Source organism: Uranotaenia lowii, chromosome 3, assembly GCF_029784155.1.
Source record: "Uranotaenia lowii strain MFRU-FL chromosome 3, ASM2978415v1, whole genome shotgun sequence".
Lineage (NCBI taxonomy): Eukaryota > Metazoa > Arthropoda > Insecta > Diptera > Culicidae > Uranotaenia > Uranotaenia lowii.
The window spans coordinates 322539390-322566367 of NC_073693.1; the positions used below are offsets into that span (position 1 = coordinate 322539390).

Consider the following 26978-nt stretch of genomic DNA (forward strand, 5'->3'; position numbering starts at 1 on the left):
AAACGGTAGTTCAAAGTGTGCAATATAGATGACGGATGTGTTGCCCAAACATTTTAGTCAATATTCATTATACACTATCTCAAAAACTCTTTGACAGATCACTTTCTTTTCTCTTTTTGATAGGAAAAAAAAGTGATCTGTCAAGTAGTTTTTGAGATAGTGTATTATGAATATTGACTAAAATGTTTGGGCAACACATCCGTCATCTATATTGCACATTTTGAACTACCGTTTTTTTTTTTGACAGATCACCACAAAAATGTGACATGTGAACATTACATTACCACATAGTATCACTGAAAATTTCATGAATTTTCATCAATCCGCTCAAAGTTATTCCCAAATGAACGTGTTGCATTTTTTTTTCGAATACAGTCTTTATTTCACCGATAGGGGTTGGACTATGTCATCTTTCGCATCTTTATACAAACTGATTTCTGCTAACAGATGGCGGTACAGTAACGAGCCAGATTTTTTTGAAGGTCTTTATAAAATAACATGTACATGTAAAGTTGAGTCACAAAAGTCTAGTAAATTTGATTGATTGTACTCAGGTACTTTTTTAATTCAAAACAATTAAATTTATAACACAATTATTTTTACAAACTGTTCATCACCTCACGATAAGACGGCATCATAAGTTGCTCGAGTAAGACCAACCGGAGCATTTGTAAAACCAAAACAAAACGATCAATCAGTTGGGCTGAACTTCCAGACGTAAATCGAATCGAAAACAAAATAGGGAAAAACTTGCAAATAACAGAAACTTAATATAAAAATGCAATACATGTTTCGATAATAAAAAAACATTAAGTGAACATTAAGCATTTAGTTTTTTAAACAATAAAAGTGCATGTGTGTTTTGTTAGTTTTCGTTAGTTGTTCCAAAATCCCAAACTTTAAATTTCCAAAGCACCAGGAAACGAATACGAATTAAAATTTGGAATAAACCAAAATTTAAAGCATTGAACATAAGAAACAATGTTCAGAAATAGAATACATAAGATATGACACCAGATTCCGAAAGACACTCAACTTTAATTCCCATATACATTTCAGATCAGGTCAGAAATAAACCTTTTTTAAAATTGTTCGGTAAAATGATAATAATCGTTTATTTTCAACCATGTTGATTTACATTTCCTTTCAATGGAAGCATTGATTGAAAAATTCCGTGATAATATTTTACTTAAATTTGAAACAATGGTCAATCATGCTGAATTTGAAATATGAATTCTCGGTTAGGAAAAAAATTTATATTCATTTTTAACTTGAGAGAATTTATTAAAAACACATGACGATTTATTTAAATTCTGATAAAAAGAAGAAAATATTTGATTTCATTTCAAGTGAACAAAGTCACAGACAAAATCTTTGTATATTCATTTTTGTCTGGATATCAAAATAAAGCGCTGAGGTAAGCAAATTTCATTTCTTGATTTATCATTAAAAACGGATGAAAATAAAAAAGGTATTAGAATGTATGTAGTGAATATTGAAGGCAAAAAGCAAATTCTAATTAAGTAAACATTTCTCTTTAACATTTAATTTTCAAGTTGCAACTTCCAATCATTTTTCGATTTATTCATAGATTAATAAAAAATTAAAAAAATATTATAATAAAATTAATAATAATAAAAATAAGTAAATCGTTTAAAAAATTTGAAGCGCAAATTTAATAGTTGAAATTTCAAGTTTGGAATATTTTGTCACCATCAATTGTTTTTCTTATTTAAAAGATTTCTAGACATGTAAGAAGATTATGTTTTTTATTTTATTTTTTTTAATGTTGGAATAGTAAAACAATAAAAAATGAGTGAATTTCTTTAACAAAAATTATTTTGAAGGCTTCCTAAACTCATAATTTTTTTAACAATTTTTCTATCACCTCCAGTTTTGGTGATACAGTTTTTAAAAGTTTTAAAATGAATCAGATATGAGTGAAATCAAACTGATGAACCATAACAAACTACATGAAAGACGAGTACTAATTCTGAATTTTTTAACTTGGATAACTTCATTCAATCAAAGAATAAGTTTCAGCTTAGATATTCTAATTTTTAAGATACAATGATAAAAAAAGTTAACTGTACATTTTTTTAGAAATTTGAAAAGATATCCTCACAAGTATTTCTGAAAAAAAAACGTTTTGTTAAATAAAAGGTTTTGTTTTATTTAACAAATATGTGGAAGATATAAATTCAATTTGATTTCTGCTTTAAAAATATCTTAAATTTAATTTGGTTCAAACGCTTAAAAAAAATCGTCAGAATTCCCGTATTTTATCAGAAAAGGGAGAAACAAGAAAAAAACTTCTATTAGGACTTGTTTTTGTGGAAGTCAAAATTAATGCGGTCTTGGGGAAAGTTGATCATTGATTTAAAATCCATATTTTAATTTATTTTATGTTTTACAGTTTTATCAAGAATGTGCAGATATTCCATAAATGATTATCACCTTTTTCCAAAAGTTATTTCAAAAACAAAAGAAAAAATCTAATAAAATTTTTGGATTCACCCTAACTACCCAAATCAATTGAAATAATCCCATAAATTCTTCGCACCTTGGAAAATATGAATTTTTGTTGGTGGTTTGGTGACAAAATTTTTCATACAACATTTTTGCTTGAAAGAGATACTAAGAGTATCTCATTATTCGGGTTTAAGTTCTTTTATATAAATAGTTACTCATTAAAAATAATTACTATCGGAAATAAGACCTAAAAGTATTTTTTTTGTATTTTTGAAGCTTTAAAAAATAAATGAGGGATCTTCATGGCTTCATTAGCAAGAAAAACATGTTTGGGGTTAAATAAGCTGAATCAAAGCAATCGAAAGATTCCCCTCTGAAATTTAATTAAAGGGAATCTTTCGATTGCTTTGATTCAGTAGAATTGTTCAATCAAGTAGGCTCTCAACACATAATAGAGTAAAAATCAGATTTATTTTCAACTCTTGTAAATTCGATACATTCAGATTTTAGTTTAAATCTTTGTTTTTGAAGTAACTACGATATAAATAATGTTAAATAACAAACCAATTACATATATTTCCAGCTTAATTCTGCAATTTGACACTGAAAAAAATTCTAAATTCCTAATTTGAAATCGATTTCTTACCAAGAAATCTCTTATTTCAATTTTGCATCTTTGATTTTCTATATGACTTTTTTCTTCAATCATTTAATTTTTAATTCAACTAGTGAATCTGAATAATAATTCCGAAGGATGAATGATATTTTAATTCTGGTTCAAGGAACTTTTTAAAGTTTAAATTTTTCATAAGAAATAAGAGTTAAAATTTCAAATCCAAATCTTAAAATTGGTTTATTATTTTCAATATTTTCATTTATTATTTCAGAATGATGAGTTTCGAACATGGAAAATGAATTTTGTTTTTGTTTTAAATGTTTCGAATCAGGATTTTATCCCAATTTTGAATCGAACAAAAGAACAAGAGTAATAAACTGGATACATATTCCGCAATCCGGTATCAGGTAACAAATTTAGATTGTATAAAAAAAATGCAACCAGAACATCGAAAATGATTCAAATCGAAGCTCACCAGATATTTTTTTCGCATTTATCCGAGCAAGACAAATCCGGGTTACTTTATTTAAAAACCCTGCAAAATCCGTGCATTCGATTTCAAAGTATACAACCCAATATCTGGGCAGTATCCATTTGGGTTTTCTTCAATTAAAGTTTGGGATTTCTTCAATTAAAATCAATAAGAGAAAACCTCGAACAGTTGTTTTTTTCATCGAAACACATCAGCCAGTTCATTTGAATAAACTTTCTTAAGAAATGTGTTGGACCCAAAATACATATGTAATAATTATATTATTATTATCAAGCGATTTGATTTTTTTTCGATTTTTCAAATAAATTAAAAACATTCGGGCAAAATCCAGGCAGGGTAGGGTAAGAGGAGGTAGGTGGTCGGTGAAGCTAAGTTTCAAAAAAAAAAATTTAATAAAGATCATCCTAAGCTCCGATCAACCACGCTGGGGTGTGATTAATGTGGGAATAGATCAAAAATTTCAATTTTCTATCATTTGTATAGCTTGAATATAATGAAACAGTTTTAGAGTTGCAAAAACTCACCACACATCGATTTTCTTTAAGTTCAGGTCTTGAATTAGAAATATTAATTTAATTTCAAATTTTTATTGTTAGTTGAATATTGGGTTATACATAAATGGATAGAAGTAACCAATACTTTTAGTGAGTATCTAAGATAGTTAATTCCAACAGCAAAATAAGCACACCTATTTGATTCTGGGTGCCAGATTACGACATCAGAAAGCACATGGTGGCTCCCACCAAACTGGCCCCAAAAAAAAGAAAGCACAACCAGTAACGACCGATTTTTATTTCGACGATTCCCATTCGGGTCCTAGTCATGGGCAGTGGTTATTTTTCCGCTCCTATCAGTTTTTCGCATATTTGAATTCGGCACATACGGGAATAAATTTGCATGTCCATAAATTTCACAACTGTGACACCTAAAATAATTTAGTACAGAAAATCGAGCACCCGTAATATGGGTGCGGTATGTCCGAGGGTGTGTAATGGAAATTTAGCTGTTTTTTTCTTCATTCTTGTCCATGTAACTTCATTTTATAGCGCGCGAATATTGAACTCTCGGAATCCAATAACGAAAGTTACTCAAATTGTTCCAGTCCATAAAAGCGCCGACGACGCCAACAAAATGCTTACCATAAATTTTCCGACAAATTCCCTAATAAGCCTCCCGAGGACCGAAAAAACCTCCCGCACGTCCCCGATGATGCCAACAACAACAGTTTACCTCCTGAAGCTGCGACGTTGCTTTTGGGGTTTGGCTTGGTTTGGCACTGACAAGGCTCCAGCTTCAGCTCACCCAAATTCACATGTAGGTATCCATCAAAACGTTTATCTGCAACGTGTTGATCCTGCCGCTGCGATCCTGCCTTATGCAAATTTGGGACTGGGATGTAACCTTTTCCTTGTGTGCGCCCTGCCCTGACGTGTTATGGGGAAAGTTTTTTTTTTCTTCTATTTTTATTTTGCCTTCATCGTATACATATTTACTTACATGTTGGAAGTGAACAGCTTCGTAAAATATACCCTCTGTGCTGTCTGTACCTTCATTTTGACGGAGTGAAGCGCAGGGTTTTCTCTGTACATGCGGATCCACTTTTTTCCACCTGATAAGGAAATTTGGATTGAAAAATATTTCCAGCTAAACCCGATGCCATAATTTAACGTCGTTACTGTCTTCGGTTAGAGGGGAACCAATTTGTTTTTTCTTCAGCTGTGGTATTCTGTTCGGTGTCAATTTCAAAATGATAAGCTTTCCAAAAAAATATTTTATGTAATATTTCGAGAACGGTTCAAGCATGAAGCTCGTTATTGGGATAACGGATGCTACAAAATTACAAACACTCTTTTCGATCTTTATGGTTGACTTACATCTCAAGTTATCGTGAACTTTAAAAAATTCATAAAAATCAATTTCAATCGGCAGAATAATTGAGAATTGGTTTAACGATGAAAACTAATCTGTGGATAAGGGATGAAAACGTTTTAAATCAGGGTTTGTTTCGATCTTTCAAGAAAATCAACTTTTCTTAGTGCAAAAAAAAACAGAAGAATCAATATAAAACCCACTTTTAGATAGACGGCCGGAACTCCTCGGACATAATCGATGTCAGATCCTGTCTGGGCGCCAACATCGAGTCAGACCACTATCTGGTGATGGTGAACATGCGCTCAAATCTCTCCGTAGTGAATAACATACGAAACCGACGCCCGCCTCGGTTAAATATCGCACGACTGAAGCAACCGGAGGTCGCGCAGACTAAGCGCAATCGCTTGAAACAGCGCTGCCGGCAGAGGGCGAGCTCGCCGAAGCCTCTCCCGAGAACTGTTGGAATACCATCAAGACAACCATCAACAGCGTTGCGGAGAACGTCATCGGGTATGTGGAACGAGCTGGACGGAACGACTGGTTTAAAGAGCCGTGAACACCTCTGCATACGACACGATCGACTGAGACGAGCTATGGAAAATCATGGACACGACTTATCCGGTAAGCTGACTAGACTGATCAAGGTAACGATGGATGGAACGCAGTGCTGTGTGCGGAATTCGGGTGAACTGTCGAATTCATTCGAATCGCGCAGGGGGCTTCGACAAGGCGATAGTCTACCCTGCTAGATGTTCAACGCGTCGCTAGAAGGTGTTATTCGACAAGCAGTGGGCGAAATATGGGGCACGATTTTCAAAAGATCCAGTCAACTTATTTGCTTTACCGACGACTTATATATATATTCGGAAGATCATATGCTGGCCTGCGGATCCGAGACCAACCGAGCCCGCTTGTCCAGTAATAACAAGGTCACGATCGACGGCAACTAGCTGGAGATAGTCGAAGACTTTATCGATCTCGGCTCACTGGTGACCGCAGACAATGATACCAGCCGTGAGATCCGGCTGCGAATGATCAGTGGATGTCGTGTCTACTATGGACTCCACAAGCAACAGACTTAGCTCTCGCATGAAGTGTAACCTGTACCTACATGACTCTCATAAGATCGGTTGTCCTCGGATATTGCTCGAGGAATACCTGCGCACACTCGGAGTATTCGAGCGATGAGTGTTAAAAACCATCTTCAACGGCGTGCAGCAGAACAGAGTGTGGAGGTTAAGGATGAACCACGAGCTTGCGTGACTCTACGGTGAACCCAGTATCCGAAAGGTTGGACGCTTTTGTAAAAATAGGAAAAACCGCTCGAAATACCATTACTCCGGCGGATTGTTTGGTAGTAGACTTGAATTTCACATTCTCTGGAATATCCTTAGCTCTCAGGGGTGAAATATACCGATCCGTGAATGAATTGGACAACGGATCAATCTAAAAAAGTTTCCCTTCTGTGAACAACTTATACAGCAATAGCTACGAACCCCCATTTCGCATTGCTTGAAATTCGTTCTGTTACCAAATGGCGCTGCGCTCTGGCCCTTGATGGTGCATTCAAGTCATTGTTGATCAGTCGTTGCATGGAAGAATTCGAGATATCCTTTTCCATGGCCAGCCTCTGGATTGACCTTACGGGATTCCACTTTACTATTATCTTGTCCAATTTTACCACTTTTACAGTGCGTGCAGAGCGTATTTTTCACTACACGGCTTCTGTGGACATGGTCTATCAAGGAGAGAAAGGAGTTTTTGGAGGTCTATCTCGGTTTCCGACATAACGTATACTATACTACTGCATGAAACTTAGGCGAGTTGGGGTCATTTTGATTTTCTCGAACCTCAAAACTCAAAACTCATCCATGACTTTTTGCAGAATTTATAAGTAACGTTTACATGAGTAAATTTGAATTTTTATATTTGTATGGGAAAAATGTGCGATCTATGTCACGAAGTGGCCATCCATATCAAAAACCTCGACGAAATAACGACAGAAAGTGAAGTCAGGACAGGACTAGTCGTCGACCAGTGTAAGATAGGCGAAGATCAGATCTCGATCCGATTGAGAAAGGGTCCTTCCAAATCTGGAACACAGGCTGCAACTGTGAGGCTTCCAGTGGTAGCAGAAAACATAACACTCGAGTGCGGACGGTTAAATAAGGTGCGAAGGTCAGTTTGTCAGATAATCATCTCCCAGCAACCAGAGGTATGTTTTCGATGCATGGAGTACGGCCATAGGTCGATTGACTGCAAGGGATTTAACAGGCGAGGCTTATGCTGGGGCGCGGGGAATCCGTTCACATAGCTGCAGTAAGCCGGCGCAGTGTCTTATTTGTACTGGTGACCATGTGACTGGCAACCCTAGGTACCTTGCCTACCAAAAGGCGCTATCAGCGAAACCGAGAGCTTAGAAGTAATCCAAATCAACCTCAACCACTCTCACGAAGCACAACAGCTTCTACGATAGACGATGGTGGAAGAGAAGTTAGACATAGCGTTAGTAGTAGAGCCCTATAATAAAGCCCTGAATGGCACAAACTGGGTGACCGATAGTGCCAATCTGGCCGCAATATGGGTGACAGGAAAGTTTCCAATACAAGAAGTGGTCACATCGAATAAGGAAGGCTTCGCAATAGCCAAAGTCAATGGGATCTTCTTCTGTAGCTGCTACGATCCGCCAAGATGGACCTAGGAGAAATTAAGCGCTACGATGGAAAGATATTCGAGGTGCTCACAGGCCGAAGCCCCGTTATTATCGAGGAGGATTTTAATGCGTGGGCCCAAGAATGGGGTTGTTCCCTTACGAACGCCAGAGGACAGAGTTTACTTGAAGCACTTGCAAGGCTGGATGCGGACCTGGCAAACGCAGATACCTACCATAGAGAAGGACGTGAATCCATTATAGATATCACATTTGCTAGTCCCAGATGGACAAATAATTGAAGGGTGAGCGAGAACTAAGTACACTCATAGCGACCACTTTGCGATCCGCTATCGTGTGGGTAGGCGAAACATGCAGAGAGCACGAACTCAAACGGAGAGAGACGAGCGCAGGCCGCTTTTCAAAAATGCGCGAAGAAACCTCTGCAGCGCAATTAAAGAAAGTAAATAGGCATATTTAAGGAAACTTTGACTTGATGCCAATGAGCGACCATGGGGTGATGCCTACAGGATAGTCATGGCAAAAAACAAAAGGGGTAGCGCAACACCTGAAATGTGACCCAACAAACTGAGAGAAATACCCTCATCATAATGTCAATAGCTGACCACAAGCCCCCTACGACTGGGATACGAGCGAGGAGGAGTTAATAATGTTGGAAGAACTGCGCGACATCGCAAAATCCCTTCAGCTGGAAAAGGTTCCGGGTCCAGATGGTATCCCGAACATTGCAGTTAGGATTGCGATTATGGTATTTTACGAAATGATCCAATCGTCACTGAAAATGTGTATTGAGTATTGAGGGAAGGATGTTTTTTTTCGTAACTTTTTTATTTGAAACGGCTCAGGCCTTTAGGCTTCAAGCAGTCAAACTCGATCTGTTTGTATAAATACGATTGTGTGCTTAAATCTAGTTCATCACTTTTTTAGGAGAGAAAGTAGATAGGGAAATATGAAAAATAAAAAAATTATAAACGGAGATCAAAAGCTTTTAGGAAAAGGTATATTTCGAACATGTAGTCCGCCAGCACATCTCTCACTGGAATAAAAGGGGGTTTTCTTCGGGCCCGAAGGAAGTGAATGAAGTTCGTTCTAGCAACTAGGTTAACCTCACACGACCAAACAATATGCTTGAGATCATGGTAACCTTGACCGCAACAAAACAAATAGCCGCCAGCAATGTCAAAACGATACAGTACAGCGTCTAAGAATGTTGATTGGACATTAGACGGGAAAATATACGAATAAAATCCCGACTCAGGTCCAATCTATTAAACCAAGGTTTAAGGGTTTTTGGGATATTCGAGTGGAGCCACCTACTCAACTCATAATCGTCCCATTTGCGCTGCCAATTGACAAGAGAGTTTCCGTAAAGTAGAATTCGTTGAAGACGATTTCACTGTGATACGTGTCGCTTTCCATCGCCCCCACCTTTATCAGAGGGTCTGCCTTCTCATTACCCAATATCAAGCAATGCGAGGGAACCCAGACAAAGGTGATGGAAAAACGACGTTAAGATAAAGCATTCAAGTTATCCCGTATCTTCTCGAAGAAGTACGGTGAGTGCTTAAGGAAGGAGACTATCAGTGTAGTTGATCCGACCACGACGTGAAGATGACCTCGGCCAGCCAGGGTGATATTTACCAGCCACCGGCCAGGGTGATACGAACTTTTAAGCGAGTGTTGCATAAATAGCTCAGATGCGTGAATTAGACCCCATGGACAAAGATTATTTCTGGGGAGACCCGGTAGCTCGACGTGCCTGGGTACCAATTCGTAAATTTCTTCTTCGAATTTACCACCTGGGTAACCAAAAAAAGACACAAACACACATTAAAAATTCTCAAAATACTCGAAAACAACCTAAATTTTCACATTATTATATGGGACTGCACACTGCACACTGCACACTGGGTGGTCAATTAGGTCTGGCTGTGTGTTTGGCAGGCGAGTATTCTTGACCTCAAAGCCCCAAATGCAAAAATACAGATGGTAATGGTCGATTTTGCGGAATGCGTCAAGTTTCAAGCCTGCTGATGCTCTGAATCTATTTGGACCGAAGTGCTCCGTTGTGCACGGCTTCTGTACGTCACGTAAGACCTAGTGCTGAGTGGTTGTGAGCATTGGTCTTGAAGTTACACTCAAAAAACCCCACAGGGGTCCTTCCCGTGTTCCTGGATAATACGAAGCTTTTTTGAAAAACGCGTCTTGAACTACGAAACCAAAACCGGATTACAATCTACTGCTCTAACAGCGGGCGTTCCACAGGATTCCATACTTGGACCTGTGCTGTGGAATGTCATTTATGATGAGGTGCAGACTTGCAGATGATAACGTGCTCATGATCACCGGCGAAACAATCGAAGAGGTAAAAGACCTTGAACGGTGTCTGTAGAAAAGGTTGGCATCTGGATGGAAGGAGTCAAACTTCAGATAGCCCACCATAGAACCAAAGGACTACTCGTGACCAATAAAAGGGTTGTGCCGCACATGGAGATTACTGTTGGAGGACACACCACATCGTCGAAACAGCAGTTGAAATACCTCGGAGTAATGGTCGACAGCCGCTTAAATTTCGATGCACATGTCAAACAATGTAGTGATAGTGCGTCGAAAGTCATTGATTCACTGGCCTAGATTATGCCGAACTGCCATGGTCCAAAGAGTAGCAAGAGACGTCTTCTTGCGAGCGTGGCGAGCGTGGGCAAATTACGGAGTACACATCGGCTAATAGCCATGCGAGTTTGCTGTGCATACAAATTGCAACAGATGCAGCTTTTGTCATCAAATGTGTCGCAACGAACATTCATGGCGAACTTTGTTCGACTTACTGAAAAAGTCTTTAGAGGTCTAAGTACTTAGGATATTTTTAGTTATTCTTGTATATTTCCTTGAACTTGTTAGCCAAGATCCCAAAGATGTTGTAGTTGTTTTGTTGATTCGATTTGCTTTAATTTAAGAAAGTTGTAAGTAATTTCATAAAGAGCAACAAACTACAAAGTGCTGAAATGTTTCTATCAATCCGGTAGAAATGTTCCGCTGCCGCAAGTTATCATAATTTCTTTCTGTCGCTGAAAAAGTGGACTGATATGGATAGACTCTGCCGCAAGAAAACAATATCAATCTTGCTTTCAACCGAACTTCCATTTGAGTCACACTATATCATTAGTAGTTTAACTGCGTATAGGCTGGGAGCGTGGGCTACATACATCAGGAGTATAGCGAGCTGATAATGACCGCTGCTGGCCAGAAATGGATTGCAAGTCGTGCTTCCGACTTGAAAATACTTCTACAACTACACTTCTACATGGGTCGCTTCTGGTCCGGAACGTTCGCTTTACACATGGGAGAAGGTTCCAACAGTGTTGGATAAATGTTTTAAAACACGTTTAGAATAAGTTTTTATGCTGTTATATAAAAAATGAATAATATTGCTCTTTTATACAAATTAAAACTATTCTTAGGAATACTACTCTGAGCTCGCCATACTCACAGTACTGTAGTCCAAACGTGTAAAGGCCACACGATAGTACCCATATAATCCGTGTGAAATTTATTGCCGATGGCTTTTCCTTGCACCCTCAGAAGAGTCACTAAAGAAAAGGCTCGTAATTCCTGGCGCCTCTGCAGTACGTAAGCTCAGCAGACATTCGCGCCCTGATACCAGTCCTAGTCGCTGCCAGCCGGGCATTCCTTTGGTACGGAGATTCAACTCTAATTGCCCTCATCCGATAACATCGGGTTGGAACTTTTATGAAGGATCATTTTTGAAATCAATAGCTGCACAGTAGATTGAGGTGGTAAGGTGACCATTTCCATAGAGCAGTAAAACATGATACTTGCTCCACATTTTCTCGGTCGGCGACCGGGTTGAGTAATGGTCAATCGATCGGAACCGACACATGAACTATAGCTGATTGATTTTACGTAATCGAATAATCAATATCCTAGCCCGAGCAAAGACATAAACTTGGCTGCAGCACCTGACTCGAAAAGAAAAAGGTTAATGTTTTGGGGTGGAAAATGAAACTTCCCGGCGTCCATCGTCATCGGTCGTAATCCGGTTGATGCATGATGATGATTACGACGATGACGACGCTTGGTGTTCGTGGCTCAAACTACTCAAACTTGCTAAGCTGTCAATCATAAAGTCACGACACCGAAGGGTATCCGGAGGCATCAGCCGGTATTTGCGATACCAGAGCCATTCCAAATGACCTGGAAACACGCTTCGGATTGAAATCTTCAATAATTAGCTCCCGCTTTTCAAGTCAAATTGATATGTAGGACTTTGTAGGGTTATGTTGTGGACATTTGTGCATCAATGATGTCGTTATCGCGAAGAAGTTTCTAACTGTAAAGTTAGACCAATTCAGAAGCGTAAAAAAAGTACAAAAAATGAATGGCATAATCCATAACCTCAATGGAAAAGTGGGAAGAATCGTCTATTAAGACAAACAAACACTTTTTTTACACGTTTTATGTTTTAACATTGGAGTGGAACACATGTCGAATATTTGCGAATGCGTGGACTTGTTTATTTTAAATTATCAGTGAATTATGCGACCAAACAATCGAGAGTGTTTTTTAGCTTTGAAGTGGCCTTTCTAGTGGTGTCGACCAGTTCACAGAGTCTCGTGTTCGACATTTGGTTGAAAACATTGAGTGAAACATTACATATTTAGATAATCTTTAAACCGCAGATGAACTTTATTACTTGGCCAAGACACCGCAAAACAAAGCGTTTAATTACATTTTCCGCGAGAAGCAGGAAGAGAAAAAATAGCTTTTGGCCGAGATATCGTACAAACAAACACTAGAAACTTACACCGGGAGAAAGTATTATTGCCTTTTCTGATATGATATGATACGAAAATTGGATTTATTTTCGAAACATAAATGAATAGATGAAACAAGTAAAATATACGTAAGCACAGAGAGCAAATTCTGGATTTGCACATGTCAGGGCACTTTTTATTAGTTTACACAACAAAAAAAAGCCTCCAATCCCTATCAATAGAAATGTACAGGTGCGTGGAAAACACTTGAAAATAAAAAAAAACTATCGATTTAATTGCAAAAAACTGAAGCATTCCTTCATTAGTCACGTGCATCTGCTTAAAAATAACTTTGTACTTTAAAATGTAGTTTTATTCCATTAGCCTACAATGAAATTTTCACCTTGGTATCTTTTTTTTTTGATAATGATAGCTATGTTCAAACAATGAATAGTTTAAAAAAAACCTCAAATACATTTTAAGTAATAGAGACCCCTCTCGATTTTGGCTAAACCGTTCGTTTTGGCAACACTTAAAAACAATTTTTTGGTCACTTTTATCTAATTTTAATTTTTACTTGAATTAAACAGTCCACGCATTTTATGAAAAAACACTGCTTGGATTTGACCTGAATTTATTCACATTATTTGAAAAAGTGAGCAAAAAGTTCAAATTAAGCTATGATAACTCTTGATTTTTGGTTCCAACAACGAATTCTTCAAAATTATTTTTATTTTAACATGTTCTAATAATTTATATGAGACGAAAGCTGCCGATGTGCAACGACGTGAATTCAAATTTTGTCCATTAATTTTATTCTGGTAATGCTTGAATTTTCATCACATTTGCCAAATGTTGCCCAATTTTAAAATTAAAAAATTTGAAATCAAATGCTCTGGTTTGCGAAGATTTTAATAAAAATCGCATCGGTTTGCATGCCCCGCATACGTGCCCAAGGACAAAATCTGGAATGCTTAGCATAAACCCAACATTTTTAATTTTGTTTTAATATGTGAATACATCCTAAAAAGACTTTGATACCTAAATCGTGACCAAACAGTAGCCAAAATTGATTCTAAAATGATAGCATAATACAGGGGATATTTTTCCCGATGCCAAAATTAGGTTTTATTTAAGTATCAATTTACTAGAAATCGATGACAAAGCAATACCAAAATAAAGCATCAGCAGCTAAATGATAGCATGAAAAGGTTTTCTCTACAGCAGCTGAATAAGACATCATTAAGGTTTCATTAAATTTATAAAATAAGATAATTTAGGAAAAAAATTACACATATAAGAATCCAATTTTCATAGAGTTTATGAGGAAGTTCGAATATAAATTTAACTGAAAAAAAAAACAAATTCAGTCATTAAAAGCGTATCATTCAGTGTTGATTTCTCTGTCATAACACAAGGCATCATTAAGGTATCGTCTTGCTATCATTATATGTTAGCAAAAAATTGGTATCATTTTGTCCAAGCTTCAAATAAAGGTGATATAATAAAAAAAATTCTGTGTTTTTCCGACACAGAAAGTAAAGTTATGCCAAATTTTGGTTGGTAAAAATCCTGATTGATACCTCGTTTAGCCGCCATTTCTAAAGAGGTTTCAAGAGTTCAGCAACGCCAAATTTTGGTTGTGCCTGAAACGAGGCAGGGTCATTCGGCCGAAAGTCATGAGGCCGAAGGCCATTCGGCCGAATGTCATTCAGCCGATGGACGTTAGGCCGAATGGGCTATCTGGCCGAACAGGCCACTAGGCCGAATGGGTTATTCGGCCGACGGTTATCCAGCCGAATGCTGTTAGGCCGAAAGGACGCAAGGCCGAAAGGATGTTCGGCCGAATGATCCCTAGGCCGAAAGGTCATAAAGCCGAATGGTCGTAAGGCCGAATGGTCGTAAGGCCGAATGGTCGCAAGGCCGAATGGTCGCAAGGCCGAATGGTCGCAAGGCCGAATGGTCGCAAGGCCGAATGGTCGCAAGGCCGAATGGTCGCAAGGCCGAATGGTCGCAAGGCCGAATGGTCGTAAGGCCGAATGGATGCTAGGCCGAAAGGTCGTAAGGCCGAATGGCTGTTAGGCCGAATGGCTGTTAGGCCGAATCTTCATAAGGCCGAATGGTCATTAGGTCGAATGATCACAAGGCAATCCATTAGGCCTGATGACCATTCGGCTTGATGACTATTCGGCCTAACGACCATTCGGCCTAACTACTGACCGGTCTAACTACTGAGCGGCCCGACATGCAAGAAAGCGATAATATGTCTTATAGGCCTTGCATAAATTCGGTCCAACGACCATTCAGCCTAACAACCATTCAGCCTAGAGGCTATTCGGCCTAACGACCTTCTAGCATCCATTCGGCCTAATGACCATTCGGCCTAACGATCTTTCGGCCTAGCATCCATTCGGCCTAACGACCATTCGGCCTTGTGACCATTCGGCCTAGTGACCAATCGGCCTAATGACCATTCGGCCTAATGACCATTCGGCCTTGTGACCATTCGGCCTTGTGACCATTCGGCCGAATGACCATTCGGCTTAGTGACCTTTCGGCCGAATGACCATTCGGCCTAATGACCATTCGGCCTATCGCCCATTCGGCCTGATGACCATTCGGCCAAATAATATTCGGCCAAATAACCTTCGGCCTAATGTCGCATTCGGCCTATTGTCCAATTCGGCCGAACATCCGTCGGCCTTTCAACCCATTCGGCCTAGCGACCTTCGGCCTAACATCTTTCGGCCTATCGGCCTATCGGCCTTCGGCCGAATGTCCGGCCCCCACCTAAAACTGCAACGTTATGCTCTCAAAACTAATTTTGAAGCGGTGGCTAATCAAGGTATCATTAAGGTTTTAGTAAAACCTACACTTGGTCTAATTTTGGTATTCGTATATGAATTGAAATTGAGACCAAAATTTTAGCATTGTACCACCTTTATCCGGGCAAAAAGATACCTGATTTTACTAGCAGTTCATAATAATAAAATTAAGTTTTATTTTATCATTGAAAAATTAGACTCAGAACAACCTAATGCCCTATCGTGTCTTAATTTGAAAGTTGATCTAAATATGAAATTATTAACTGTCATTGTTGCTAACATTGAATTTTCTGTTTTTTTCTTTCAGATTTTGAGCGCATCTTTTTTAAAGGTAAGTTGTTTAAGATAATTATCCAAGTAAGTTGAACATCTTCTGTAATGTTCTAAAAACATTTTTTTTAAATGGAGTTTTTTAAACAGTGGAGGATCTTATAAATAAAATAAAAACTATGAAAATATCAATAATGTGGAAAAGAGTAGAGTAGTAAAAACTTCTGGGTACGATACTGATTATAGAATTAAATTTAATTATTGTAAGAAATCTAAACACCACTAAATTTAATCTTGATCCTATACAGAATAAACATAGATTCATACCAGAATTTATTTCACTTGTTATCTAATACCAGAAAAATGTTCAGAAAGTTTAAATAAAAAAATAAATCTACATATATGCATGTGTACTAATCTGACAGTTCAAAATTATACAAAAGGAATAATTACTGATCGAGTTTTAGCTATTCGACATTTAAGAAATTTGGCTAATAACTTAATGAATAGATGAACTATGATTTTTCATTGAATATTGCGTTGAAATAACATCGAAGTTTATACAATAGACTACTCAAAGTGTTTCAAAAGGGCCTGAAATGTAACTTTTTTCCTGGAGCTTATGTCTTTCATTTTAGCTTTTAGATGTCTTCAGAACATTTACTAGTAAGAGCAAGTTCACTGGTGTTGGGAAAAAGTGGTAGAAATTTCGACACTTACGGAACATTTTGAAAATTTTGTCATGCAAAAAAATTTTCAAGATCTGTAGCCTTCTAGTTTTTTTACAACACGTGTTGTATTTTCGCATGCTGTGATGCAAAAATAGCAATATTTCTATCACATACGGCTGAAATAGAAACAGTGTTGTTAAAAAAACGCCCCACGATCTTGAAAAATTTTTGCATGGTAAAATTTATAAATGTCAAAATTTCTACCACTTTTTCCCAACACCAGTGAACTTGCTCTAAGATCGTTCCCCATAATGTGAAAGTATCAAAAGTTAGTCACAGCTTATTACGATAAAAATAAAAACACTAACTTTTTTTGTTTGAGGAGATGGAGACAAAATTTGTTCTACAAAGTTGTAGATATCATAAAAATATGAAACTTTGCTGAAATAATAGAGCTATATCTCTATTCAGTGCAGAGTTATAAAACTTTCAGTTTAAAAAATACCTAAAATTTGTTTCTTTTTATACTCAACTATTGTGAGTTTTCACAACATTTATTGCGGAACTCAATACGCACTTTTTGCACTAGATTTCTCTACAACCTTGTCTTCAGAAGTTATCGCAATTTCAAGTTTTATTTTTCCTTAATTTACGAATTTCTAGAGTAAAATGGAGCAAGTGGATCCATAAACTAAATACCACTTCCTGAAGTATGATTCAAGTACTACAAACTTAGCCAGAAACTACTCGTCTTCACGCGCTCGTTTTTGACTACGGTCGGCATACATTTGTTGAATTCTTAGATTTTAACGAGAAAATAGAGATTGATTAGTATTAATTCTGTCATATCTTTTCAAGGATTGAACTAGCTGTTTTGGTGTCTTCGAATGACAGTTGCAACATCAAGAGAGCTAATGGTATTTTTAAGGAATATTTGATGGGCATTGGTTTCATTATTTGTGAATTGGTATAAAATTACGCCTCTACGAAAACTGATTTTTAGTGCAATAACTCTTTATCAATAAAATTTTTAATTATAAATTTTTTCATAACATGAATTTCAGTAGTTTCAAGTGTCACAATATAGCGATCAGCTTTAGCTTTATTCATTTAATGTTTGGGGTTCTGTTTTGGGCCCAATAACAACTGTGCCAATTTGGATTGCTCCAAGATTTACAATTGGCTGTAGTAAAAAATTCAAGGTTTGTATGGAAAAAGCATGGAATAGGTGACGCTTTTGTTCAAAAATTCTATAAAACCGAAAAGGAGCCCAATAGCCGTTAGATACTTTTTAGAACCAATTTAAGCTGTTCTACTTAGTGTACATTAAGGTTGTTCTTTGCTGTATGGAGTTTTTTCAAAGTCACAATTTCACTGCTCCCAACCCTCAATATTGATCCACAAACCGAAGCCCGTTGCCTAAAGAATGTCCTTCAAGTCTCCTAAGCCAACGGTCATGAGATCGCATCCCGGTCACGGCATACATAGTACACTTTCTGTGGGTTGGTGGATTTAGCATTTTTAAGATCCTAGCCATCATATCCTCGGAAGATATTCGCTTAGAGTTAAGAAAAGGAATCTCGGCGAGGAAACATGAAGCTTCATTGAGATCCTGTATGTATTTGCGATCGTTTTAAATCAAGGTAACAAATTGTACAAAATTTAACTTCGATTTGATAATTTTAAAGCGACTCTCAAATCGCAATACAATTTTAATTGCTGTTAAGCGTTTCCTTAGAGTTAACAAAGTGAGCATAAGTTGGACTTGAGATCACATTGCATTTTTTAACCACCCAAACGCACATATTAAAAAATTCCGACCAAAATTCTATTTAAATCAATGAATAAAATTTGATTAGACTATTTTTCATATCATGCGAAAATCAAAATTAAGAACATAAACAATTTTCCCAATTTTCACCATAGGGTCCAGGTCGTTCAAAGCGCGTTGCACAGATTCACTCACAAAATTCCGTCCCGAAACCCAATCGAAAACACGCATCATAAATTCTTGGAAACTCGCTAATTCTTTACAAATGAACTCTGCCCTTCGGGGCCAGACCAGGCCCGGCTCTACTAGAATCAGATTCGCCATTTCGTTACACAGTTGTTAGAGCTACATAACTGGTGGTAAAAAGGTAGGCAAAAAATAATCCTCTTGACGAAGGTGCAGCTAAATGTAGAGGATTGCCGCGGATATGGAACCGAGGATAATTCATGGGAATTATTTAGGGTTTTTTTTTGCTGTTACGTCCCTAGCTGGATAAGCCAGGAAAAACTCGTAGCTACCATGTTTGAGTCGAGCTGGGGAAATTTTTCCGCTAAAACCATTCTCATGTTTCATAATCGACCAAGGCCCACAAGTTTTTTTTGTGTAGTGTTTGAGGTATTTTCCCTGTGCTAATTTTTCGCAATTTTCCACACGCAACGGTACAAAAATTTTCCTTGTTCATTTAGGTTATGAAGTTTATCATACATGATTGAACAATTTTTTATTGTTTTGGAAGTAATTTAAATTATGTGAACTTCTACAAAGTTCTTCCAGGCAGAAATTCTAATCCAGGCGTCCTCAAAGAATTTATAAATTACCGATACCGTCTGTAAACAACAGATACGGTTCAAAGTTCGCTCATGTTTTACTTCTACTCCACCCCTAAATCTCCATCTGCAGCTGTCTAAACAACACGTTATTTCGATCTGCTAACATCCATTTTTAACCGCACGGCAAAGCTCCAGCTGATGCCGGATCCGGAAGTGAAAATTTATGCAAATAACTTACGAAAACAGCAAACTTCTCCGATCCTTTAGAGAAGACATCGTCTCAGGAATAGCTTCGAGAGCTAAAAATTTCCAGTCACGCAGTTGTCATCATCAAACGACGTCGACGACGACGGTGAAAGATAAAGGCGGACCGATACCATCGATGTGTTTGTTGGCTGGCGGAACCGGAAATGGTCGTCGCGTCATCGCGGCTGTTCACCTGAGATGCTGGTGAGTGAGGATTTTCCTCATTCCGTCCCGCTTTCTCAAGTTGAGGTTATCAAACGAGAAGAAATCTGGTCGCGATGGGGCAAAAACGTTGTGGAAGCGTCGACGATTCCGGATTTATTTATGCAGCGAATATGAAGACACGTAGTGGCAGCTGTCGAAACAGAGATTGGTCCGCAAGTTTTTCCGAGCGGAACGGATAAATCACCGGTTTTTTTTTTTGTTTGGGCAAACTTTTATCGATTGTAGATAAATTAAAGTAAGTTGCACTGTTTTATCGAGACAAAAAATGTGATTCTGAAATTTGATGTTTTAACAATGGATAAACACTGAAAAAAAAACACTCAAAAATGTTTTTGCAAGTTCATACAATGTGAATTTGTGTATGTTTAAACTATTTGAAATATGATTTTTAAAGAGGGACTAGAATCCTAAAGATAAATTCTTATCTGGCTGTAAAGATTTTTATTTTCCTTGAAATCTTTCCTTAATTGTTTTTTTTTTCCAGCGGATTTAAATATTCAAACTTCATATTGTTTCGAAATCAGTTTATGAAATTCAATCACCAAAGTTAACGAGCCTATAGTAAACAAAGAGACGAAATGATTTTCTGTCAGTGTCATTTCAATCGAGCAAAACCAAGCAGTCTTAAAGGCAGCCCTACAGCAGGGTTGCAAGCTTAATATTTCAAAAGGGATTAGACTGCGCCTCTTCGTACGTAGTCTCTTTAAACAAAGTAAGTATGGCTGTTCTTTTATGTCGTTTTTTTTTCAATCGTAAGAGCAAGTTTACTCGACACCAGATCTTAAATCATTTTTCGCCTTGTAAAATTTTCAAAGCTTGCTATAGCTGTCGAAATTCCCAAAACATTTTTCCATCACGAGTAAAGTTGTCCGAAGGTAATTCTCGAAATATAGGAAGTGTCCGTTTTACCCGCTGTGTCGGTCTTACCCGATTTTTATTTATCATAAAATTAGTGTCCATGGAGTCTCTTAATTTTCCGAAAATTTCACCAAAGACACATTCCACCGTGACGTGATTTTATATCTCGATCTGAGGGCATTTTGTTGCCCTTTGAATAAAAAAATTTAGAGCTAGTGTTGCCATCGATTACTTTTGTGACGTGAATTCACGCAAGCATTGATCCTGTTTAATTCAGTGCATATCACCTTGATTTCTTTTTATTTCTGTGGAAAGAGAATATCGGAATTTCAAAACAAGTTGAAGGTTGTCTCCTATAGTAGATTGTTAATACATAGGCCCCGGAGAGGCGCAAGATTTGCTTCTCGTTGTGCACTATGTGGAGTTTTGTATTTCTACTTGCTTTTGAAGCGGGGGGCTCCCATACAAAATTCTGAGAAACTTCATAAATCAAACCATTTCCAAACGATGCAAGTTTTTACATAACAAGATGATCTGTTGTGATGGATAATCATGATGGATTTCATACAAATTCAACATTAAATTCGATACAACACTCAATATGTAATGTTCATCAGATTTTGGAAACAAGTATTATTTGACTTGAAAATAATGACTCTACTCATTTTCGAAACGAGGTTCTCAAACATAATCATCATAAATAGGAAAAAAAACTTTGTTATAAGGTTTTTTGGCTCTGTTTTCAATCTTGGATTTTAAGCCAACAACTTTTCTTTTCAAATGCCCTCTTGCACCCAATTTGAAACAGGATTATATGTTGTACTGAAACTGAAAAATACATCATAAATGCCACATTAAAAACACCATGAGCATTAACCAACTTATGTTTTTTTTCTAATTTAGAAAAATTTATGTTTTTTTTATAACAAATCAATGTTAAATGTTACACAATTCAAACAATTATCTTAAAATTTATTATTTCTACATACAGGTTTTCTTGACATCCCGAGCAGACTTTAATGGAAAAATTATACCTAATTTAATTTGCAATTTTCATATGTGACTACTAAAATTATATCTTGATAAGGTTTCACTGAAACATTAATAATCCCTCGTTTAGCAAACTTCTTAAAAAGCATTTTGAGAGAACAATAATACCAATATTTGGTATCGAATTTATCCAAAATTTGGCATCGTTATGATATCACAACACCTTTGAAAAGGATGAATGAGGCATCTATATGCTATCGAAGAAACCAAAATTTGACATAACTATGTTCTCTAGAAATTAAAACTGAAAGCTATATTTTGGCATTGTATGCTAAGGAGTGCATTCGAAAAAAAAGGCAACACTTTGTTTTGTGAATAACTTTGAAATGAATGGATGTAAAATGATGAAATTTTCATAGGAACCTACCTGGCAATGTAATGTTTCTATGTGCAAATTTTTGTAATGTTCTGTCTTAGATAGCTTCCAATGAAGAAATTTTTCGACTTTAATTTTTGGGCAACACGTGCGCCATCTATAATGCATACTATTAACCACACTTTTTTCAAACAAGGCTATTTTTGATTACGTTTTCTGTTTCCTTAAGATTAACTTTCAAAATAACTCAAAATTCAGAATTTGGTCTAAGTTATAACAAATTTAGCCGATTGTCCTCCTTCGGCACAAATACAACATATTTTACTTTTTATCATTCCTCCACCGTTTTTGCGTCCTCATGTACTAGACATTTAATTTTCTCAATTTTTGCTCCATGTTTATCTCCGGGAAATACAGGTGAGACTTGTCCGGAAAATTTCTGGTTGGAAACCTGCCAGATGACCGCTGACCGATGACCGAAAAAATCTCCCCACTAGCAGTTCAAATATTTTGCGCACGGTTTGACCTCCGTATTTTGTTTTATTTTTTATATCAGTGGGCACTTTGGTCATCTTTTTCATCACTTCGTCTACTGCTATTTTCGGTTTGAGCTTGAAAAAACCTCTCACATTCCTTAACTTCTAGGACTTCATAAACGATTTATCATGTGAATTTCGAATAGTTAATTTCCTGCGGGTTTAAGGTATCCCAATGGGACTTTTCTGGATTTTTCTCGATCCTGCCCAAACATTTTCGCCAATGAACTTCCATCTAAAAAAACCCTTGACAGATTGTCACCAAATTTTATAAACGTACACATTACATTACTAGGAGGCTTCACTGAAAATTTCATCAATTTTTTATGCATGTATTCAAAAGTTTTTCACTAAACAAAGTGTTGCATTTTTTCGTATAAACTCCTTATACTCAGTCAATTTGGGGTCATTTTCGAACTTCTCAAACCCTGCCCAGCAAACATGAATTTGTATCAGAAATGACAATTTGAGTCGTTTACAATGGTGTTGCGAATTGCAGTACCAACTGCATAGTAAAAAGATCGTATAAAATGTCGTCTGAAGTCTTTTCAAATCGGATATGATAGAAAGTTTGCCATGTTTGTAAATTTTGAAATGATAACACTCGCGCAAGCTTCAAGTGAGAAAATCGTCGACATCGACGCTTCCATTCTTCCGATTGGTACGAATAACGTGTCGGATGACGCCTTATTGGTGTAGTTTTCGTTGCTTTAGGAAGAAATGATAATAATGTATGTATATTGCCTCCAGTTTGATAGGTAAACACTGTTATTTTAAGTTTCATACTATCATTATAACAGCATAAGAATATAGATACAAAAAATGTTTTCTGGGTGAGGTCTAAAAAACTTACAAAAAATACAAAATTTGGGAACAGCCCAGCATGGCCCGATTGCCCGAGTTTCATTAATAAATGCCCGGATTTTGCCCGGTTATTTTCACTTTATTTGCGAATCAAACGAAAAAAAAAACTAAATTGTGTTGTAAAAATGTTTATTTCTGCCTCCAAATTGAAATTTTTCGAGTAAGTTTTTTTTAAAAATAAACATGAAAGGTTTTTTGGAAGCGTAAAATATGATTTAAAATATGTCGATCAGTTTTGACGAACAAATTTTTTTAAATTTTTTTTTTTCATGATCTTTGTTTAGTTATTTCTGTGTTTTGCCAAATTTCGCCCGGTTAATGCCCGGATTTTTGGTCGTCAATTTTGACATCAAATGCCCGGATTTTACCAGTTTTTTATATAACATTTTCTGACCCATATACGTGCTGAAAAAAATTCTGGCAACTTTAGTTAATTTGAGTAAATTTGAATTTTTAGGTTTGTATGGAGTATTTTGTAATGAAAAATCAACATTATTTTTGTTTCTTCTTTAGTACGTGGTGTATATGTGCTAATTTATTGTTTTTTAGATGAAGGAAATTTTCCGCTGAAAAACTTTGACCGTAACTTCGTATCTTATTAGGAAAAAGGTTAAAAGCTGTTTAACAGAAGTAACTTTTTTGTCTAATAAGAAACAAAGTTTTGATCATCGTCAAAGTCGTTCAGCGGAAAATTTCCTTTAGAGAATCAATAAATTGCAACGAAAACCATGAGCAAGGTTGGTTCCTGTACAAAATATTTAATTTTATCATACAAACTAAAAGTTCAAATTTACTCATGTAAACGTTACTTAAATATTCAGCAAAAAAACCATGGATGAGTTTTGAACTAGACTCCAAGGTTTGAGATATTCTAAAATGACCCCAAAATTGCTAGTAACGACAGGAATCGTTGTTTGTTTTTATATTCGATTTACATTTTTTCAACTTCATAAACCTGATTTTAATTACAGAAAATTGAATATCAATTCATGCTATCGTTTTGATCTAACTGCTCTGCTCTTAGAAAAATAATATAAACTGAATGATGCCTTGTGTAGCTAATGTGGAAAAATCAACACGTAATTGAGAAATAATTTTGGTATGAATGCTAAACTTTGAAACTTCTGCTATCTTCACTCGACGTTTTGATGCTTTAATGAAACCTTACTTTACCTTACGGTATTAAATTATGCTATCATGGTTGATCGCTCATTTTGTTTACCGATAGTCAACGGTTTAGGCATCAAAGTCTTCTCGGGATGATAAAAAAACTTTTACGTAGTTTTGAAATCAGTGAGTTACTGTTTTTTTTCTTGCTGCAACGTGATCAATTTATGGCATCATTCAGATAGATTTTTTTTAACAAGTTAACATTATCTATAAAGAATTTTCAAGTTTTCAAGAGATTCAACCGCTTGAAGGTCAACTTTCAACTGAAACTAGACTGCGTGCTTTTTCGTTTTCCCCTTCCGTTGGTCTTGAATAATGAACGAGCAAACGTGTAAGCTTCAAATTCCAGGACAAGTTTACATTTCAAATGGAGCTACCGAGGCCGGCTTCGTTTAATCCAGTTCTGCAGGGAAAAGTGCTTACTTATTCAGTTGGGGTAGGCTAACATTAGCTACTAGAAAATTATCTCACATTCAACGTTTCGTGAAGATCTTCTACGAGTTGGTATAGATGTCGTCTCTATGATGGCACACAAAAAAACTTAATTTCATTGCTGCTACTGCAAAAGGTCTCCAACAAAATACCAATTTTCCAAATGGAACACATCGGTAAAGAAAAGCTCCAACTATGCACTCATTTCAATGTCATCACAGAGTAGTGGTGGCTGGCTGGCTGACTGGCGACGTAAAAGCTGATGATACTTTTTTTGTCTGTTCCCCCCACTTTTGGCTTGCTATCTTCTTGAATGGTTCTGTAGGCCTTTCTGCAGCTGTTCTTTTGTGCGATCGCTTTCCTCCTAAGTTTGCCCTGGATTCCGGCACATACTGACTCGGTTGCTCGGCAGTTTTCTACTCCATTAAGATACGATGAATGTACCCCGGCAGCAGAAAACGAAACACGCCCCGGTACATGATGGCACTTCTTCTAGGGTCCTTGTTTCGACGGTTTCCGGCCCAGGCCAGGGAAATTTGTACCAACCGAAGAGCGTGGTGCACTGTACGAAAAAAGTGGGTAAATTTACAGTCTAAAGTTGTTAAAGTTACTGTAGCCTATCAAAAGACGATTTGAGAAAACTAACACTTTCAGCCTGAAAGTATGCATATTTAACTATTTTTCAACTGTGCCTTCTTTTTTCTTGTCTAACAAGGCTCGACATTCCGTACCCTTGGTCTGTCTTTTTGTTCATATGTAGAAAATTTGCAATAGTTGCTTTGTCATTCGGCAAATCCTTCAATAAAATCAGAAAAGCCTTGTCTAGAAGCTTTTCAAATGCGTATACACAGAGCGTCCATTTACGCAATTCCCTTGTGAAAACGAAAAACAACCGACAAACCATAGCCAGAGCAAATGTCAACGAATGACATTTGAATGGAATGGTCTTTGGAACAAATTGTGCAAATTGCCTCCGATGGATGTCATCTAGAGTTCAAAGGTTCGGCCCAGGAATCAATGACGACAATAATATCGACTGCCAGGCTTTGGTTTTGGTTCGGTTTGAAGAATTGTTGACCGACCTCATAGAAGCCAATAAATAGCCGATCATAATGGCGATTAATTTTCGTTTCCATTGAATCTTGTTGTTGACGTGCGAATACTATAGAATTCTTGATTGAATATTGAAGGTTGAAAACGATTCCTTTAATTGGAAGCACAAAACGTGATTTTGAAAACAATCTAAATTTTAATCGAGTTGGAGCTCGACTTAATTAGTAAACATCCATTCAGTGCGAAATCGATTTGGCTGGTTCAAACGACTACCTTTGAACGAATTGAACCGCAGGATAACGTTCTATTATTACTTAGTATTGAAAAGACTCCCTTATTGAATGGACTAGTTCATTCAAGCCAACGCACGTGGGAGTACACATCTTTTGTTCTACCGTTTGATTCACTTCGCTGACAACAATCCTTACACTTCTCGGTGCTGCTGCAAACGAAACTTGCTCTTACCGGGGATCTAAACCTAGCAGTGTTCAAAATCATTCCAACCTAAATATTCCCCCTCATATACACCGGGCTATTTTGAATCGATAATGCCCAGGTTTCGTCCTCCGGTCCATGGTGAGAATGATACGCGCGAATGAACCACTTGCATACTTACATCCACCAACTTCCCGTGTATGAATCACCCCAATCATAAAACAACGGGTCGAGATGTGGGGGAGTTCTAGGGATTCGGACGGATCAAACACAATGGAACCTGCAATGTCATGTAGTTTAACTTCTTTTCTTTGCGTTTACTTGGTCGCAACTGACATTTCTGGATCAGGGTGTTGATTTTAAAGGGTCCCGATATGAGGGAAACACGCATTGCTTTGAACGTACGACGCTAACTAGAATTGGGGTAAATGAATCCGCACATTTTTTATACAAGCTCGACATGGATGTATAAATTGGTTGAATTTTTAAATCGTACGCTAAACCTAAGGATAAAGGACAGCTTTTAAATTTTCTGTTAAACATTACTTTGAGAATCGGGTTGATTTTGTCTTGACGACAACAGTTTC

At 37.0% G+C, this 26978-nt stretch overlaps 1 protein-coding gene across 3 annotated transcripts in view; it reads left to right on the top strand.

The window, feature by feature from the left end:
* The window catches only part of LOC129751284 (galactosylgalactosylxylosylprotein 3-beta-glucuronosyltransferase P-like), a 319836-nt gene that overhangs the window by 190088 nt on the left and 102770 nt on the right, over window positions 1–26978 (top strand). For 2 of the 3 annotated variants that reach the window (XM_055746684.1, XM_055746685.1), the window contains exon 2: window positions 16032–16055. The exons of the other annotated variant lie outside the window; for it this stretch is intronic. The gene's annotated coding sequence lies outside the window, so the exon portion shown is untranslated. The remainder of the gene's footprint in view (window positions 1–16031; window positions 16056–26978) is intronic. 3 annotated transcript variants of the gene reach the window in all.